The 19,774-nt window shown below is 43.5% G+C and overlaps 1 long non-coding RNA gene across 2 annotated transcripts in view; it reads left to right on the forward strand.

Moving 5' to 3' along the window:
* The window catches only part of LOC109277248 (uncharacterized), an 86,716-nt gene that overhangs the window by 39,412 nt on the left and 27,530 nt on the right, over positions 1 to 19,774 (forward strand). For both annotated transcript variants that reach the window (XR_002085056.2, XR_008421571.1), the window contains exon 2: positions 2,684 to 2,831. This is a non-coding gene — a long non-coding RNA (uncharacterized LOC109277248). The remainder of the gene's footprint in view (positions 1 to 2,683; positions 2,832 to 19,774) is intronic.

Below are 19,774 nucleotides of genomic sequence, written 5' to 3' on the forward strand. Positions count from 1 at the left end.
TCAACTACCCCGGCTACTCAGAGTGGACAACCTGAGACGGGTATAGCGGACACTCACTCGATGAGGCTCCTAGCTCTGTGGTCGACGATCCCTCTTTCTGACGGCCCTATCTTTACAGAGGAAGAGAAAACATGTCTAAGTCCCTGCCATTGCTGAGCGCCACAGGGCTGGAGGCAGTCTCTCTTGGGTGATTTTGTACTTCTTGCTTTGATTCCCTGCATATGACTTTCATGGTTTAACTTATAGAGTATAGACCTTAATTCCAAATTATTCTGGGTAAATTTGAGGGACCTGCTTTCTCCCAACCCGCAAATACGGAGATGCTACTGAAGATTCCCAACACCTCTGCCCCCTCCCCTGCTCACTGACTCACGAACACAGCATGTCCTGTCCCCATCGCCTGCATTTAGGGGCGTTATTCCCTCCTTCCGGCCCCTGCATTCTTGAATCCATAGATCAAGGGCCACCTCCCACAGGAAGCCTTTTCTGACCACCCCACCCCCCTTACTGATCTCTCGTCTTCCGAAACTCTATAGCACTTTGAGATAATGGAGCAAAATTTAGCCCTAAATTGGATATTGGTTAGTATTGATCTCTGTCACTTCCCATATGTTCTATTTCACCAACTAGGCTCTAAGCCGCTTAAGAGTAGAAAGTGCATTTCATATTTCTTCAGCCTCCCCACCATATCTAGCACATGGAGAACATATGGAAGTATTAGGTGCAAAGATGCATATTAAATGGCTCTCTGCATCTCCAGATATCACCATATTTTCTATGCACCTCAAATCCCCTTCCTCCAGGAGATCTTTCCCAACCACTGTGGCTCAGGCTGATTTCTTCTGCCACTCCTGACCACCCATTATCGTCTGAGTCACGCGTTCTCACTCAGTTCTGCCTGATGTATCCTCTGTATTAAGGTATGAGAGTCCCGTCTGCACGACTGCAGTGGGGTTTGGGTGATGTTAGCTCCCGGATGAGGTGGCAGCAGTCAAGGTGTTGTATCAGGGTCTGACTCCCACAGGTCAGGCCGTAAACTTTTACTCCGGGTTGCATGTAACAATTTGTAGCATAATAAGATCTGTGAGATTCTGCCGTTAGCGGAAATTTTGCCAACGGCTCTTTTCCCAAAGACGGCCCAGAGGCCCGCCTATGCTAAGGGAAAATAGCTCTCCGGGAGAAAATCACTCCACACCCCAAAACGCGTTGGATGTGGTTCAGCATTTTTCAGGAGCTTGGCTTAGCATTTGGAATCCCGAGGCTGCCGTTTTCACCCTCAGGCTGACGGCCCACCTTGTTTGTGCAGAATAGTCCAGGTAATTCGTCAGTGGACAGCAACCTTCCTCCCTCTGGTCCTGAAATGATGCTAGGAGGCCCTTCGATCTGTCCGTCCTTTATCAGGTGCAGCCGTCACTGGATTCCACGAATTAAGGCTCTGTGCTCGGGGCCCCGGCCAACTTGAGACCTTTAGTACATTTAACTTCCAAAATTCTCCCTTCGGTTTCTGTCACTTATGGTATATTACTTAATTCTTATCTATACCTTTTGGGTAGTGATTGTAATGCAACTAAACAGGTGCCATAATGTACTCCTCCAAGGGGCCTGCTTTTCTATAATGATAAAGAGATCGCTGCGTTCTGGCTTAATCATATGAGCTTCAATTTGTGGGCTGACTCCAGACGCAGGGAGAAGGGTATAAATATGCAGCATTGCTCATGTTCATTTTGCCTTAGCTCATTCTTGCCCATTTCATTATTTGATTTCAGAAAATCAGGAGCATTTAATGGTGTCAAGGGCACAGCCAGGAAACCGCAAAGAGACTCTAATGACTTAGGAGGAAGAGGCAAGTCCAGAGGTAACAAAGGATGCTTCTAGAAGCTTCACCGTAGCTCAACATGGTGTACTACAAACCCAGAAGGAAGGACTAATGAAAGAAAGCAACGCACACTTGATTAAAGCCACAGTTTGCCGAGAGTGGAAGAAAGGGCTAACGAGGGATAAAATCCACTGTTGAGTCTAAAATGCATGTACATTTGCCTATGAAATTCAGCTGTGCCCGGAAGCACATGCCTCGGTCTCCAGAGTCACAGGGTAGCGCTTGTTGCTTTAAGAGACAGCTGCCAGCCGGTGAGACACCATTGCCCAGGACCAGTCTTGGTGGAGTCTGGGAGAGACCCACTCAGGAAGGTCTGTGGTGGGGCCCCCATCCAGACACCAGGAGGCTCTGGGGCAGATGGTTCGTAAACCTCATTTCAAGAAACTCTGGAGCAGATGACTCCAGGATTTTCCAGCTGTGTATAATATACACACAATCTCTAAACATTCAATTCTTTGTATATCTTATACATTCATCCCCTCTGTGCACACAAGCAGAGAGAGACTCTATACCATCTGTCTCTCCTCTGTGTATAAGGATTCCGTGGGTGCTTCATTTATTATAGAACAACTGAATTTTATAAGTTTCTGGTAAAGCCAAATAAATACGGTGTACAGACTTGTGTATTTTCTTTCCTCGCTTGGCCGAGAAGAATTTAATTTATAAAGGACAACCAGAATCACAAACACTGCTCCGCATCTCTGAGAACTCAACGCGGAAGTGTCTCTGCGCTCGACTTCAGGCACTGTTTCCAAAGGACTCGGGGACCTTGTCTTGACTGTGCTGATTCCTTGTCTTTCCTTTTAGCGTCGAACCTGCGTTTTGACCTCCAGAGTCTGATGCCCAGTGGAGGCTTCGGGGATCTAGAAGCTGTTACTCCAGAGCCTTGCCCGGCCTTGGCCAAGTGGAAATGACATCTCCTCCTCTGTTAACTCAACATCTTCAGGGATGGCAGGTGAGTCTGAACTCATGAATTGATGGTGAGCGCTTTGTAAAGTCTGACCAAAGGAGTGGGTACAGAAGGATCCTGGGGCCCTCTGTGTGCTCCCAACGAGGAACTGTGATCTGGGTCACTAGGGGGTAGGATGGGGTCACTTTTGTACCACCTCTTTGCCAGTCCAATCCTGAGTTTTCTCCTCCAAAAGCCTACTCTTTTTATACACAATTTTAGAACTGGACAAGAATTTAGAGGTTTCATGAATAAAGGTTAGAAGCCCAGTCTCCTGATTCCAAATTCTGTGTTCTGTGTTCTGTGTTCTTCATAAGCATTATCCATATTGGTGCGGGTGGGACCTTTGGAGGCTGGATGCATGGGACCCCCTGGGTCCCATTCTGCCAGGGGCCTACTCCTGTTCTAGCAGAGGCCTTTTCTAGCGAATCCAGCCACGCTTTGCTAACAGAAGTGATTTGAGGTTGAGCACGAGGAAAGAGCAACCCCAGACCAGGCTGTTGAGCGTTCTGAGGGGAGAGCATGCCTTGACTACCCCCATGTCCTTATTTCTGAATTTTGAAGCCTTTGGTAGCTTCTCAGTAATGCCCTGCACTTTTCAGATTCCCCGCCCCCCCTTCCTTTTATTTTCCCCACAGCTTTGCAGAAGTATATTTGGCAAATAGAATTGTATATATTGGAATTGTATATATGTTCGAATGTGATGATTTTGAAATACCTCCACATTATGAAATGATCACCAACCAACATATACACCACCTCACATAGTTACTTTGTGTGTGTGTGTGTGTGTGTGTGTGTGTGTGTTGTGATCACTTAAGATTTTCTCTCTTAGCGAATTTGAAGTATATAGCACAGTATTAGAAACTACAGTCACTGTGCCATCGATTGGGTCCTCAGCAGCTCTTCATCTTGTAACTCGAAGTTTGTAGCCTTTGACCAGCGTCTCCCCATTTCGCCCTGTTCACGCAACCACTATCCTGCGCTCTGGTTCTAGGAGTTTGACTTCGTTATCAGAGTCAAATAATTATTTATTCTATATATAACAACAATACTTATTATTATCATATATATAATAAATATATAATAGAGTTATCTGCATATTATATATTTATACCCTAAATATGTAATACAATTAATTCTATAATTAAATAATTACTATTTTTTAGATTCTACATGTAACTGATACCATGCCATCAGACATGTCTTTCTCTGTCTGGCTTACTTCATTTAGCCCTCTAGTTTCATCCGTGTTGTCACAAATGGTAGGATTTCCTTCTTTTTTAAGGCTGAATTTTAGAACCGCATTTTCTCGATCCATTCATCCATAGCTAGATACTTGCGTTGCTTCTGTACGTTTGCTAGTGTGAATTATGCTGCAACGAACCTGAGACTGTAGATCTATCTTCAGAATAGTGATTTCATTTCGTTTGGGCAAATGCCTGGAAGTGGGATTGCTGGATCACATGCAAGTTTTATTTTTAGTTTTTCGAGGAACCTCCATACTGTTTTCCATAGTAGCTGCACCAATTTACATTCCCATTTAAGTCTTTAATCCATCTGAAGTTCATTTTTGTGCATGAGGTAAATGGCATTCCAAGCCTTTGGTAGATTATCAGAGACGCCCTGCTCTAGTTGGATTCTTCCGCGTCCTAACTCAATGTATAGATTTGTCAAATCTGCCAATTCTAAGGCTATATGTGCTCATGAACCAACATATAACAGCCCTTACCCCCTGTGAGAGGTATGCTTCTTCTTCCGGTTGGGAGCAATTGTCCCTAGAGCTCTTGCTGTATGCCATTATGATTCATTGATTTTACTTTGGTGGTGGGGATAGGAAGTAGGGGGAGAAGAGGGAGATTGAATAAAATGGGAGTAAATACATTCATCATCAATGTTCAACTTCCTTGCTTTCAGACAGGCTGATTCAGTGGTCGGAATCTAGGTGATAAGAGTGGGGAGTAGCATGAAAGAAAAGGGAAGGCAACTCATTATCAGTGGATGAAGTTGAGAGAACCAATGAATTATTGGGTAGTAATTCTGTTCTCCTAGCATTTCTGTTGCATTGTTTCATTATAAAGAAGAATCAATAAAAAGATGACACTCAAGGTTTTTAATTTAGTGAATCTCATCTAGGACCAAATACACCTGACAGTAGCCTGACTTCTTAAAATGCAAACACTGTGCTCAGATTTATTAATTTTTATGGTATGAATATTTAAATAAGCCTATCCCAATGGAATCATTCTACACAGAGCTAATGCACTTACATTTTTAATGAAATGAGTAGTCAACCATTAAAAATAAAATATTGATATGAATTGTTAGACTAATTGATTGGGGAAGAAGTTATTGTGCAAGCAATCGGAGATTTAAGAAAAATGAATAGAAATCAAACGACCCAATTATTGTCAGCCCTTGGCCTTAAGGAAGTCTATTCAATATATCTCTTTTCGTTATGAACAATCGCTTTTTAAAATGTCTAAAGAAAATTATCACTGTAAATCAAGCCTCAGGTAGGAAATGAGTCAAAAAGTAATATGATCTTCACAGCAGTACTTAACTGCTTAGGTCCTGCTATAAAATATGGGGGTGGGGAATTGAAGTAATTTTCTGTTATTCAGGCCCCAAACCTGCTTTTTCCTGGACTCCACATAAATACAGCAACTCAAACTAAAAATAAGTCTCCCTTGGATTTGAAGACATCTGTGTGCTTATCAAGATGCGAACAAATGTAATTTTTATTTCAAAAAAATTTTCATGCTTCTTTCTTTATTTATTTGGGGAGAGAGAGAGAGAGCGGGCACACACACCTATGCAAGCAAGGGAGACAGAGGGAGAGACGGAGAGAAAGAGTCCCAACAGGCTCCGTGCGGTCAGCACAGAGCCTGACGCGGGGCTCGATCCCACAAACCTTGATATCACAAGCTGAGCCAAGATCGAAAGTAGGAAGCTCAGCCGAGTGCTCAGCTCAGTGCCCCACATGTGTAATTTTCAAAGTCACTTTAAAGAGAGTTTAAAAACCTCTCAGAATTTTTTTAAGTAGAAGAATTATTGTTTAAAGCAAACTCTGCCAGTCTTTCTTCTAAGTATGATTTCTGTGTTGGATTGCCTTAATGTGAGACATACTTTTCTTTCAGTCAAAGGTTTAGGCTTGACTAATGAAGACGGCTCAGTTCTCAAATTCTTTCTAGCAGCTGCATCTCTAAATGAAGAGCCCGGATTTCACCGCCACCGCACATTTTTTTTTGCTGACCAATGAATTCCTAACTTATGTTCGGTTAGGAGTCAGTTGATAAACAGAAAAGGCAGCAGAAAGAGCTATAACCCATTCACGAAAAGACTGAGTTCAGATTTCCTGCTGAATACCTCTCCTGGGGAAGTTCGGTGAGGAACGTGAGCATTGATTTCACAAAACAGGAGGCCCTTCCGTGTATCAGCGGCACGGTAGGTGCCAGAAGCTCAAAGAACAATAGGCAAAGATGGAGAAAAGTGAGCTGTTGGCATTTTGCGGATGGGAACAGAGATCTTGAAGAAATGAGAAAACTAGGATATCATAGGGAAAATGGTTGGAGTGATGCCCTGGGAGGTGGGGGGGATGCAGCACAGGGGTGAGGGGATGTGGTGAGGGAAGCAAAAAAGGTGGACCGAGTGAGGAAGAAACAGTGGAGACCTTGGCGATTAGTGTCATTTAGTGTACTGCTTCTCATGAATACAACTCTCCTGCAGGTCCTGTTAAAATGCAGATTTCGCGGGAGTAGGTCTGGGCCAGGCCTCCATTTGCTTTTCTACCAAGTTTCCAGAAGATGCTAATGCTGCTGGTCCAGATTACACTTGAGTAATGAGATTAGAGGATCCCAGTTTCATCTGTTGGAATGTGAAGGATGTCTGTCCTCACGAATGCTTTATTTATTAAGTGCCTGCTGTGTGCCCCGCAATCTGCTAGGGACCCCGAAGCGCTGAAAAGAAGATGAGAACCCCCTTGTGCGGGAACCTAGAATCTTACAGAGGAGATAAGACATGCGAGCGTAAAGCCACTCAAGTGAAACAGAGGAGACTGTGTTCAAAAGCCTACCTGTGACCGGAAGGCATCTTGAGGAGAGACACCCATCTGGGCACGGGGGTGCTTCGGCAGAAATGTGGGGTGATAAGCTTACGCTGAAATAAACACAGATCAGAAGGGTTGGAATGCAGGTGCAAAGAACCACAGAGACCCCTGTGGGGCCTTAACCCACCCCAACTCCTTAATACTAACACTTAACAGAGTGAGCATCTCTGGGGTTGAAAAGGCTAATTGCTGTGGCTACATCTGAGCTCAGCTGAAAAGGCAGGTGTCTCCGAGAGTCTCCAGCGCACCCAGCAAATTACCGGTCACGGTAATGGCCATGCAGTAAGTGACTGACTCATTGTCAGAGCCCTTAGTGAACCACAGAGCAGCTACCATGGCTGTTCTAACATGCCCTACTGTAGACATCGGGGCTCCAGAGATGAAAAACAAAAATAGATTCCCATTGTAACAGTGGAAGAAAAATATAAATAATGATTGTGGCATGGCAGTGTGTTTAAGGCATTTGTTCCTTAATTGCTTTTGCTATTGAACGAGACAACAAAAAAAATGGAAATAACGTTTTCCTCCTAGCTGTCTTCTTAGAAGAGCAACCACGCCTTTGTGTTCAGTTTCAGACTCTCTGGATTTCTGAGGGCTTGCAGAAGTGAACCTTGTGCACTTTTTGGAAGATCCGACCCACCCGGGGTTAGGCTAGAGTTGCCAGAGGAGGAGGACCTCTTCTGCCCACACGTCCTGGAGCTAAATCGCAGCGGTCATACCATGTAACGTGGTGATACCACATGGGCGTGTTGGTAACTCAGCCAAGGCCAGGAGCAATGAATATGTCCGGGCAGGGGAAGAAGCCTTCATCCAGGAAGGGCCATCATTTGGGCTAAGCCTCCAAGGATGAGGAGGAAGTTGCAGGTGGCACAGGGCTAAGGTGTTCTGGAAGAAGGTGGTGGCTTCTGCAGAGAGCCCCAGTGAAACCCCTGTGTCGGGAGGATGCCGAACTCAGGCTTTAGTGCAACCTGGGGCCCTGAGGGGCTGTGGTGGGGGGTGAGAATGGAAAGGTAGACCAAGGCCAAGCTAAGAGAGATCCCGAACATCAGGCAGGAGAGTTCAGAACTCATCCTTCTCAGATGGTGGTGACTACTCAGGACGTTCCCATCTTGCTTGGATAATATATGACGGTACACGCAAAAGGCCGGCAGTTGGCTTTGCGGCGCTGTTACTAACCTGCTGTGTGGTTCTCGTCAATGGGCAACTTCCCTGACCCTGTTTTCCCCCCGCTGCGCTCGGGGCGGTGCTCGTTCTGGCACAGCAAACTCACTGTATCTCCTGTGTGTTTCCTGTGTGCCCGTCACACACATTATCTACCTAATCCTCCAACGGTCTGGGGGAAGAGGCTGTGTTATCAGGCCCTTTGCAGTTGAAGAAACAAATGCTCAAGGTATTTAAGTCGTTGACCGAAAGACACACATGGCTAATAATTAGCAAAGCTTCAATCCAAACTCCTCACCTATACTCCTGCAACACCCCACACCCCCAAGATGGCCATTTTTAATAATTATCATTTCAAAGAAAACGTCAACCTCAAAATCGTTTCAAGGTAGCTTTAGGGCATGACCTCACGGTCCGCATAGTCCTAAGAAATATGGAATCATCTGATGCTGGCCTACAAACACCTTATAAATCATTTGGCTCACTCTTCTCTCGTTACACAGGAGGAGCCTGGACCGCAGCCAGGCTGGGGAGAACACCCAAAGTCACACAGCTTGTCCTAGTGAGAGTTGGCCCTATTATGTTTTAAGGTGGCTCAAGTACAGGGTTTTGAATCGGGGCTCTGATAAATACAGTTTAGGATTTTTTGCACTCATTTTCTATTCCTTACACTCAAGAGCCCTGCTCTCGCTTTCTTTATAATCCCCCATTTCACAATGGCATTGAGAATAAGTACCCTGGGGCCTTGGAGACACCTGGGGTCAGACAGGCATTCTCGAAGCTGATTGACAGCTGCTGACAAAGATCTGGGTTCTGGTGTTTTCTGGGAGGAGATGTAGGCCTGTGTTGCTTCAAGAAAAATGTTAGAAATTTTCTCCTGATGAAAATGGATGTGATAGTCCTTAAGAGAAAAAATGGTGATATTAAGTCTTAAAATGTGCTGGAAAAATGAAGACCTAAACAGCCTCAAGACTCTTAAAAACTATTTATACTTTTTAATTTAGCAACTCGTTTCTAGGAATGCATTTTAAGGAAATAATCGGAAATTTCCAGAGATACGTGAACATGGATGTTCATCTTACCATTACTTATAAAAATTAAAAAAAATAATAATAATAAAGCTACAAATGACTTAGCTGGTCAACTTCAGGGCAGTGCCCAAAACATAGAATCTTATGAAGCCATTAAAATATTAGTTAGATATGGCTTCAATGGCATGAGGAAATGCCTATTATGCAGTCTTAAGTGGGAAGAAAGGTTGAAATAATACAGGTAGCACGATCTTAACGATGTAAAAAAACTACATAGAAAGTGGAAAATACACCAAAATGCTAAAGTTTCTCTATAGGAGGGGTAGAATGATGAGATTAAAAGTGATTTTACCCTTTTCCCTAAATTGATCATAGTTTTCCAAGTTTTAAATGAGAATGAGTTGGTTTTGTAATTAAGAAGCAATCTTTCTAGAAAGAATCAGAGAAAGTCTTGTGTAAATAGCAAACATGATCTCTCATGAGGCACCTTTCTTATCTCCCATTTGAAGCTGTTCTCCTACGTGACATAAAGCTGTGTGTGTCGACTCACAATGGACAAGGTAGTTTCAGCAATACTGGAGATTGGCTGCAAAGGCCATTTCCAGAGTTGTGACTTACAAAAGGAGACCGTCTTCCAAGGTGGAATACCTGGGGCCTGGTTCAAGTCCGGGTGCATGGATCTGAAGAAGTAACTTCCCAATAAATACCTCAGGATGGGAGAGAGGGGCCAGTGATGGGCAGGTATCTTGCCTTAAGATTGAAGTGATCCTCACTGGAGAAATAAAAGTCCTTCCCCAAACCCTAGTTTTTGCTCTAAGAAGAACCTCAGAGATGAACTAGTCAGCCCCCTCATTTCTTCCCTGGCTTTATTGAGATGTCATTGACCTACACCATTGTGTACATTTAAAGTGTAGACATGTTGACTTGATACATTTACCTATTGCAAAATGACTACCAACCACCATGGCGTCAGCTAACACCTCCATCCCGTCAAATGCCACATGTTATAGCTGAGAAAACTGAGTCCAAGGAGATTGAATGACTCTCAAGGTCACACAATGAGTGACCAAGACTCCAAGCACCTAGTCCTGTTTGTTTCCACTGTTCAAGGCTGCCTCCCTAGCTTTGAAATAAGTGTCTGCGTGTTTTAAATAGGCATCTGCAGTTTATTATTAAAATGGAAACTGTGAGTCGCCACTGTTCCCCTACATGATCCCAACAACAAGCCTGGGATGCCAAAGACGTCCAGTGCCAGTTGAAATCACACTCCCGCCACTCTCAGCCAATTTAGTTCTGAAATGGTTAGATTCCTGATGCCCCGAACCAGAATGGCAAAAACTCCAGAGGTTGGCAGAGTGTCCAGGATCTGTGGGGGTAATCCGCATTTCTGGAATTCGTGAAGGAGAAAGGGAGAACAGCGTCCAACAAACGTACCATTTTCAGAAACTTGGTTCCGCGCCCTGGCATAATGGGGATGTTCTCAGCCCACTTTGTGGAGATTGCTCGACTCTGGCCTGGCATGGGGAATAGACCACAAGGAGATGGCTGCCTCTGGAAATAGAACAGTGAAGAGAAGTTGGGATCTATGATGATGGCAAGGAGCCCCAGTAAGCAGAACAAACCACAGACAAAGGCAGACAATCCTATTAGGATGGAAATGTGGAATGTGGAATGTGGCAGAGGGAAAATGGGCTGGGGATGGGAGCCCGCTGAAGTCAAAGCGAAATCCCCTCTGACCGAGGACCCACCTCACTCCTTCAAGGGAAGTGGGAGCGCTTTTAGCTTTCTAAGCTTTCAGACCCAGGACTGGGGAATCTCAACATCAGACTCTTGCACTTTTTGCATTGAATGCTGCCTTGCCTTTCCTTGTTCCTGCATGTGCCTACTTTATTCTAGTTCTGTTAGTGCTTGGGATCCCCAAGCAACCACGGTAATGCCTGGAAGCGATGTCTTGTTGGTGGAGACGACACCACAGATGTGTCAATGGTGACCAAGAGGATAAGCAGTCAGAGAGCAGGGAAGAGTCTCTTCCACGTTTCAAGGCACAGAGTAACCCAGAGGTGGTATTAGAGGTCATCAATATTTTCAACTACCACGAGGAAAATTTGCCAGTTGCCTTTATGTTCTGTCTGAGGAATGGAAAGGAACAGAGACACTCAGGATTGCAAGAATTATACTAAAGAGTACTCACAGTAACACTCAACAGGGATTTGTAAGAATCAATTAAAAGGAAAATATGAATTTAGTATTTGTTATATCGTATGGACTACATGCTGGATGATTCGGCGTCATATAAGTAAAGAGAACGTTTCTGCCCTCAGGGGCTTTTGACACGAGGAAAGACAGAAAGTAAACAATTATTTGTAAGTGTGATGAGTATCACATGGGGAAGTACAACATACTCTGGGATCATATAACGATGTATGCATATTTGGGGGAGGGATCCAGATTAAATGCGATACTACGCATAAAGTGCTTAGCATGGTCTCTGTCACACGGTAGTGCTCAGTAAGTTGTAGCTGTCATTTCTGTCATTACTGGTATGCTTCAAGGGACAATACCCTTTTGGACTTTTGAGCTGGGAAGGAAAGTGTATGACCTCCATGCTAGTCATTCATCTGCTCATTTACCATACTTTTTTAAAAGTTTAGGAGGGAGGTCCTATATTCAGTGATAGAAATACAACAATAGTTAAGAATCCTTACCCTTGAGGGGCTCAAATTCTCATAGGGAAGAAAGACATAAACAAATAATTACAGAATGGTGCAACAAGAAATATATTCTGTAGCACAAAGAATGGCACGTTCAGGTCTGTCTCTCGGGGTCCAAGAAACCTACCCTCAATAAGGGAAGGGGGTTGGGTCTGGAAGGATAAGTAGTTGTTCTCAAGGAGCCCTTGTTCTATAACCAGTTCTTTCCTGGGTGTGGGAAGCTTCGCAAGATCACTTTTATTTTTGTGTTTCTATGTCCATATTTGATCTCTCGGTTCAATCACCTGAGGCATTGCCAAAAAAACACAAAAAAACAATGTTGGAAAGGGTTCATTGCCAGGCTATAGCTACAGAATTTTTGGCCATGAGAACAAATTTAGAACAGACACATTTCTTATAGAGAAATTTACTTCCAAAATAACCATAGAATGGACCATCTCCACAAGGACCATGACTCAGAAAAAGTGAGATTCAATCAAAGTCTCAAAGAATACTCCAATGATCTATGTATCCAAGGTGAGAAACTTCTGCCTCCCGATCCCTGGGACAGTCATCAAGTGTTGGCAAGAGAGTGAGGCCACTTTCCAAGCTGTTGTCCCCGGTGCAGAACCCTGTCCTCTCTGCACGCTCCCTGCCCGGGCACAGAGCCTCAGCGTCCTGTCTGAAGTGTCCCACAAGGGGATAGAGGAGAAAAGAATGAACTCAAAGAAGGTTCCAAAGTCCTTCTCAGAGAGAGGTTGTGATGGCTTTGTTCCTTTAAGCCAGTCTGTGGCTGAGAGACTGAGGCCCTCCCCACTCCGCAGCCCCTTCTCTGCCAGGAGCTTGGGCCAAGTCAGAAGCGGAGCCCAGACTCCGCCAAGTTGACTGATGGCCCAGAGAAGCACAAACCATCTGATGTCTTTATACGGGTTCCTGCGTGGACCCCTCATGTAAAAAATACTGTAACTGGGTTCGGCAGGCCCACGCCCATGGAGAGTTCTCTGGTGGGTGACCCTGTGGGTCACGTCGCACAGCAGAAGGGAAAGTAACCTCCTGCTAACTCTAGCTGGTGCAGCAATCAACTGGAGAAGAGTCAAACTTGTCTCTTTCCCAACTCATATCCAAAACAAACAAGCAAACAAACACAACTCCCGAGAAACAGGAAGAAAGGAAATGACCTTGCTCCTAAGGAGAAGAAGGATGGTAAGGATAGCTATTCCCCAAGCATTTTACTCTCAGGTCCTCCAATCTTGACCAAATCTGTCCCAAAGCACCCCTTCCACCCCAGCCACTATTCAGAGAGAAGGCCCACTCACCAGGAAAAGGAGACTCGATGGGCATTTATTTTTTTAACTCCCAAGAATACTCAGCAGCCTGATCTAACTATGAGGTTTCAGAAACCAATAAATTTGGTATTTCACATGCCCACACTCTGACTCAGGGAAAAAAGAACCCAGAAGAATGTTCTAGAAAGGCTTCTCTGAAGAAGCACAAAGACTGCTCAGGGGATACAACATCTCTATCATAAGAGGCTTCAAAAGTCAGAAGCAATTAAAGTAGAAAAGAAGGGGACCATCCTGTGGGGGAAAAATAATATACCCAGACTCCTTCTTTCAGTAAAGACCTGGACGGTGACTACAGTATGGAAAGTGAGGAGCGTTCCTCTATTTGTTCCTACTTTTAGCTTAATGGTACTCAAGGAGTGCAGACTCAGAGATAAAAGTACAAGCAAACTCCCTCTGGAAATTCCATGCCGAGCCAGAAGAGCTGGAGGATTTAGGAAGGATTTTCATCAGGATATTCACAGTGGTTATCTCCATGCTGCAAGATTTTATGGATTTTCCCTTCCTTTTTGTATCTTTCTTGATTGTTTGAAATTTCTCTTTATAATAAAGCTGAACTATATTATAATCAGGTACAAAATAAAATACACACGATCGTGTCTTATGCCTCTTTTCAGAGACCTCAGTAAAACTACAATGAGGGAATAAACTCAAAATGGTGGAGGTAGTTGTAGGAGGGATCCCAACACGTCTTCAGTGGAGGTGAAGAGAATAAAAGCCCATTGATAGATAATCAGATCGAAGAAGCCACATTCCAACAGATGAAACACAATAGTCGGTCAAGTTAATGGCAGAAAAGCCATTGTAATTATGTACAGGAGCCCCACAAAGATACGAGACTCCAAAAAGCAAGCAATTGAGCCTTATATACCATCCTGAGCTAAGGAAAGGGAGAGGGGGTCTGGCGCTTCAAAAGGCAAGAAGGCAGATCACAGGAAGATGAGACAAGGAAATATGTGGTATAGAAACGTTGCCCTGCCACACAGGGCTCCTCCAAGGGAAAAATCAAAGCACACCTGGTGGAGGGTCCAAAATATCACTACGAGTAGGGCAATAAAATAACCACAGTCACAACAACAGAGAGCAAGTACCCATCTCCGGAAAAACACCTCCTGAAGGGCCAGGCCCTGGACAGTGTGTGACCCTCCTTTCATATAGCAGTGCTCACAGGTGCAGAGCACACAACAAGCTTTTAAAACGCATAAGGGACAGAAAACTAGCCAAAATGATGAAACGGACGAATTCTCCTCAAAAGAAACCCCAGGAAGTAGTGACAGCTCATGAATTGATCAAAACCGATTTAAGCAATGTCACTGAACAAGAATTTAGAATAATAGTCATAAAATTAATTGCTGGGCTTGAAAAAAAGCATAGAGAACAGCAGAGAACCTATTGCTACAGAGATCAAGGCACTAAAAAATAGTCATGATGAATTTAAAAATGCTATAAATGAGGTGCAAAATAAAATGGAGGCAGCCACAGTGCAGATTGAAGAGGCAGAGGGGAGAATAGGTGACTTAGAAGATAAAATTATAGAAAAAGAGGAAGCTGAGAAAAAGAGAGATAAAAAAATCCAGGAGTAGGGCACCTGGGTGGCTCAGTCGGTTAAGCGTCCGACTTCAGCTCAGGTCATGATCTCACAGTTAGTGAGTTGAGCCTCGCGTCAGGCTCTGTGCTGACAGCTCGGAGCCTGAAGCCTGCTTCCTATTCTGTGTCTCCCTCTCTCTCTGCCCTTCCCCCACTTGTGCTCTGTCTCTCTCTATCAAAAATACATAAATGTAAAAACGTATGTATATATATAAAAAAAAAATCCAGGAGCATGACGGGAGAATTAGAGAACTAAGTGATGCAATCAAATGGAACACTATCCATATCACAGGAATTCCAGAAGAAGAAGAGAGAGAGAAAGGGGCTGAAGGTGTACTCGAACAAATCATAGCTGAGAACTTCCCCGATCTGGGGAAGGAAACAGGCACTGAAATCCAAGAGGCACAAAGAAGCCACGTTCCAGAATGGTGGTGAGGGTGGAGGGGTGGGATTGCAGAGATCACCGAAATTGTCTGTAGAATTGGCCAGTTGGTGGCACCCCACATTCTCCTCCCCTGGATGGCCAAACGCCAGGCAAATATCAGAGCTCCCTTCTCTACAGATGTCGAATGTTCTTTCTGAAAATTAGGGCTTCTGAATCCCTAACTACCCCCCTGCTTTTGACATTTGATAGCTTCCTAGCCAGAATCCTTTTTCTGCTCACACCAAAGTGAAGCCTGCCCATCAACCAGCCCCACCAAATGGTCGCATGGTATTGGGACGCCAATGGATTTAATGAAGGAAATCCATTTAACTTAAAGGCACAGGACATGCTGCATGATATTGGGCCCCATAGTATATTATCAGCCCAGTGCCTGCCTCAATATGTAGGGAAAGAATTGATTAAGATATTAGTCATTTCTGTTTATATTAACATAAAGTTTATTGGTTACTAACCTTGAGAATCAGCCTACTAGAACACAGAAGACTTAAATATGGTTATAAAAAATATACCAGGATCAACCTTGACAGTGTAAAAACATATTCCAGATGTCAGAAAATGAGAAGGACACAGAGAGAAGAAAAGTAGAGCACTTACATCTTCATCCAATTTAGCTGGGAATCAAGAGGCACTTTCTGTGTAAAGTGGTACAGCTATTATGGAAAACTAGTATGGAAGTTCCTCAAAAAATTAAAAATAGAACTACCGTATGACCCAGTAATCCCACTTCAGCGTATCTTTCCAAAGGAAACAAAATCACTATCTTGAAAAGGTATCTATACTCTGTGTGCACGGCAGCATTATATATCACAGCCAAGATATGGAAATAACCTATGTGTCTTTTGGAAGATGAAAGGATAAAGAAAATGTGATATATATATATATATATATATATATATATATATATATATACACACATACATATATATGTATATATGTATGTATATGTATGTATGTATATGTATGTGATATATATACATATATATGTATATACATATTTGAATATTATTGAGTTTTTAATCTTAATATTGAATATTACTCAGCCATTAAAAAAAAGAAAGATATTCTGCCATTTGGGACAACATGGATGAAACTTGAGAGCATTCTGTTAAATAAGTCAGAGAAAGACAAATAGTACATAGTCTTACATGTAGAATCTAAAAAAAAAAAAAAGACACATTCTTAGAAATATGGAGTAGAATGGTGAATGGTGGTTGCCAGAGCTTGGGGAGTCAAGGAAATGGCTAGATGTTGGTCCAAGGATATAAACTTTTAATTATAAGAGGACTGCATTCCGGGGATCTAACATATAGCATGGTGAGGATAATTAACAATACCGTACTGTATACTTCAAAGTTGCTAAAAGCGTAGATCTTATTTTCTAAGGTTTATCTATTTATTTTGAGAGAGCAAGGGAGATAGAGAGCCAGCAGGGGAGGGGCAGAGAGAGAGGGAGACAGACAGAGAATTCCAGGATCTCCAGGGTCAGTGCAGAGCTCAACCCGGAGCCTGAACTCAAGAACTGTGAGACCATGACCTGAGCCGAAATGTACGCTTAACCGCCTGAGCCACCCGGGTGCCCCTAAGAGAGTAGATCTTAAGTGTTCTCCACACAAAGAAAAAGTAACTACGTGAAAAGTGAAGATGAATATATTAACCAATCTTATTGTGGTGATCATTTCATACTGTGTATGTATACCAGATCATGATGTTGTATACCTTAAATTCACAGTTGTCTATTATAGCTCAATAAAGTTGGGGGAAAAAGAGGTACTTTCTAAAGTTGATGGGATATAAAAATATGTGTTTACAATATTAGTCAGAGGTACAACGGACATGAATAGTAGGATAAAAATAATCACAAAAAATCGGGGAGAGGAGAGGAAAAAGTGCATTAAATCCTCTGAATGATTAGACCATGTCTTAAATTAATAAGTCAAGAAGCGTGTGTAAATTTAAAGTCAGGCTGGTAACCACCAGAATTAAGAGCAGAAAGCATTCACTTCTGGAAACTAGGGTAGGCCCTAAGAAGCGTGGGTGGCCAATTGTAGCTTCTTATTATAAGACCCTTCTTTCCTTCCTTCCTTCCTTCCTCCCTCCCTCCCTCCCTTTCTTCCTTCTTTTCCTTTTTTTCAATGTTCATAATAAACATTAGGAGGGAAATGAGAGGGGAAAGAAAGAACAGAAGGAAAGATGGGTGAGGGAGGGAAGGGGAAAGAAAGAGAGAGAGAGAGAAAAGAAAATGCCAAATGCTATCAGGATGTTACCTCTCACCATATCTTACCACTGATGTTCTATTAATACAAACCAGCACAGGTATCAGATGGTATAAAATCAGTCTGATGGTTTTGGTTGATTTTTCCTTCTCCTTCTGAGAAGGATTGGACTCTCTGACAGTCAGTCACTGCTTTTAAGTTGAGGCATGAGGTGCTGCAGACCCCAAGTCCAATGAAGCCTTGTGCCCGGACTGGCTTCCTCCCTCTCCTAGTTGGTCACTGAGGGTCTGCCTCTTCTTGACCCTGCCTCCTTCAGATTCACCCAGCGAGGACCCGGGACTCTGCCTTGGCCTTCAGCTTCTCATCTTGTTTGCTTTTACACCAGGCTCTTCATCCTGGCCTTGTCTCTCTTCATTTTGGCCTCCAAGCCACTCAGCCCAAGGTTGATCCATGGCCCCGGGTCCAATAAGCATAAAGAGAGTAGAGTGTTCTTGTTTAGCACAGATGACCCAGGAGATGAGGGACCCAAGAAAACTCACTAGCAAGGAAGGCTGTGCACTGGCACCAAGAATCATGCAGTGTTTAGTAGATACAGTGTAGGCTTTGGGCTGCTGAGCTGGGCTGCTCACGTCCTGGATCTGCTGCTAACTGTATCACCTTGGCCAGAAATTTGGCTTCTCTGAGCTTCTCTTTCTTTTTTTTTTTTAATGTTTTTTTAAACGTTTATTTATTTTGAGACAGAGAGAGATAGAGCATGAATGGGGGAGGGTCAAAGAGAGAGGAAGACACAGAATCTGAAACAGGCTCCAGGCTCTGAGCTGTCAGCACAGAGCCCGACACGGGGCTCGAACTCACGAACTGTGAGATCATGACCTGAGCCGAAGTCGGACGCTTAACCGACTGAGCCACCCAGGCGCCCCTGAGCTCCTCTTTCTTATCTGTAAGGTGGGGATAGTATCATCCTGGCATGCACAGCTTGACTGAGAGGAAGAAAGGATGCACGTAAAAGGACTCACACTGCTGATCTGCCATAGGTGCATAATGTTAGATCCTCTCCCACATCTAAGTCTCCTGTCTTCCTGCTTCCCTTTCTCTGCCTTATAGATGGGTGGACACAAAGTGAAAACCAACCAAATGCTCTGCAGAGATCACATCTAGGTTAGGAAACGCCAGGACGGATAGTAATTCTGTTGCTTTGCTACAAGTCTCTGTGACAGCTGGCAGCTCACTTTCCTTGGGGGAAAAGTCCCTCTTTCAAGCAGCTCACCCTGAAGGTTGAGGAGACATCTGGGGCCACAAGATCCATTAGGACTTTGGGTCATAATATTTTTTTTTTAATTTTTTTTTTAACATTTATTTATTTTTGAGACAGAGAGAGACAGAGCATGAACAGGGGAGGGTCAGAGAGAGAGGGAGACACAGAATCCGAAACAGGCTCCAGGCTCTGAGCTGTCAGCACAGAGCCCGACGCGGGGCTCGAACTCACGGACCGCGAGATCATGACCTGAGCTGAAGTCAGACGCTTAATCGACTGAGCCACCCAGGCGCCCCGGGTCATAATATTTTTAAATACTATTAGGATTGGTAAGACCCCAGAGGTAATCCGGTCACCAGTCCTCATGGAGGGGGAAGTAACTTGAGATTCAGAGAAGTTGCCTAGTTCAATATCACACGCCAGCTAGACTGAATTCCCACTCACTGCTCTCCTGAATGGAAAGATACTCTGAGAAATTTGTGTTTCTGTGTCAAAAGAATGCAAGTTGTGCAATAAAATGCAGTCGTAACTATGATCAGTATGGAAAAGATGAGTGATGGAAAAGCTCTAAACTAGAATAAGAGGACATTCATTTTTAGAACATTCTTTTAAATGTGAATATATTTAATGAGGCTATAATTAAATGCCACTATACGTTAAAGGAAAATGTTGCCTGGGCACCAAAAAAGAAAGAAGGATGACAGACGATAGATGCTGATAGATAGTGAGTTTATTAAACAGTATCTATTACATGCAATAGATGTAATACATCCCAAACAGAAGCAACCAGAAAGCCCATTGCTTAGTGTTTTAAAAGCATGGCTGAAAATCTACAGCAAAATTTACATAAGAAAGTTAAATAATTTCTAGAGTTTTCTTGCATCTGATGAGTTAGTATGTTAGTATATATACATTTTTTTCATGGAGTGGATTAGGACTCATGGGCTGGAAGACCATTTGGATAGGATACCATTATGATAAATGTAATTATCAGAAAATGGCATATTGTGAGTTGCCAAGACAGTCTTGATAGTTTGGGTGTAAACTGGTCAATATTAGCATGGTTACAGGCTGTGATCCTGTGATCTGGTCTGTGTTGATGTCTGACTTTTTATG

This window comes from Panthera pardus, unplaced genomic scaffold, assembly GCF_024362965.1.
Source record: "Panthera pardus isolate Hobbes unplaced genomic scaffold, ASM2436296v1 HiC_scaffold_13, whole genome shotgun sequence".
NCBI lineage: Eukaryota > Metazoa > Chordata > Mammalia > Carnivora > Felidae > Panthera > Panthera pardus.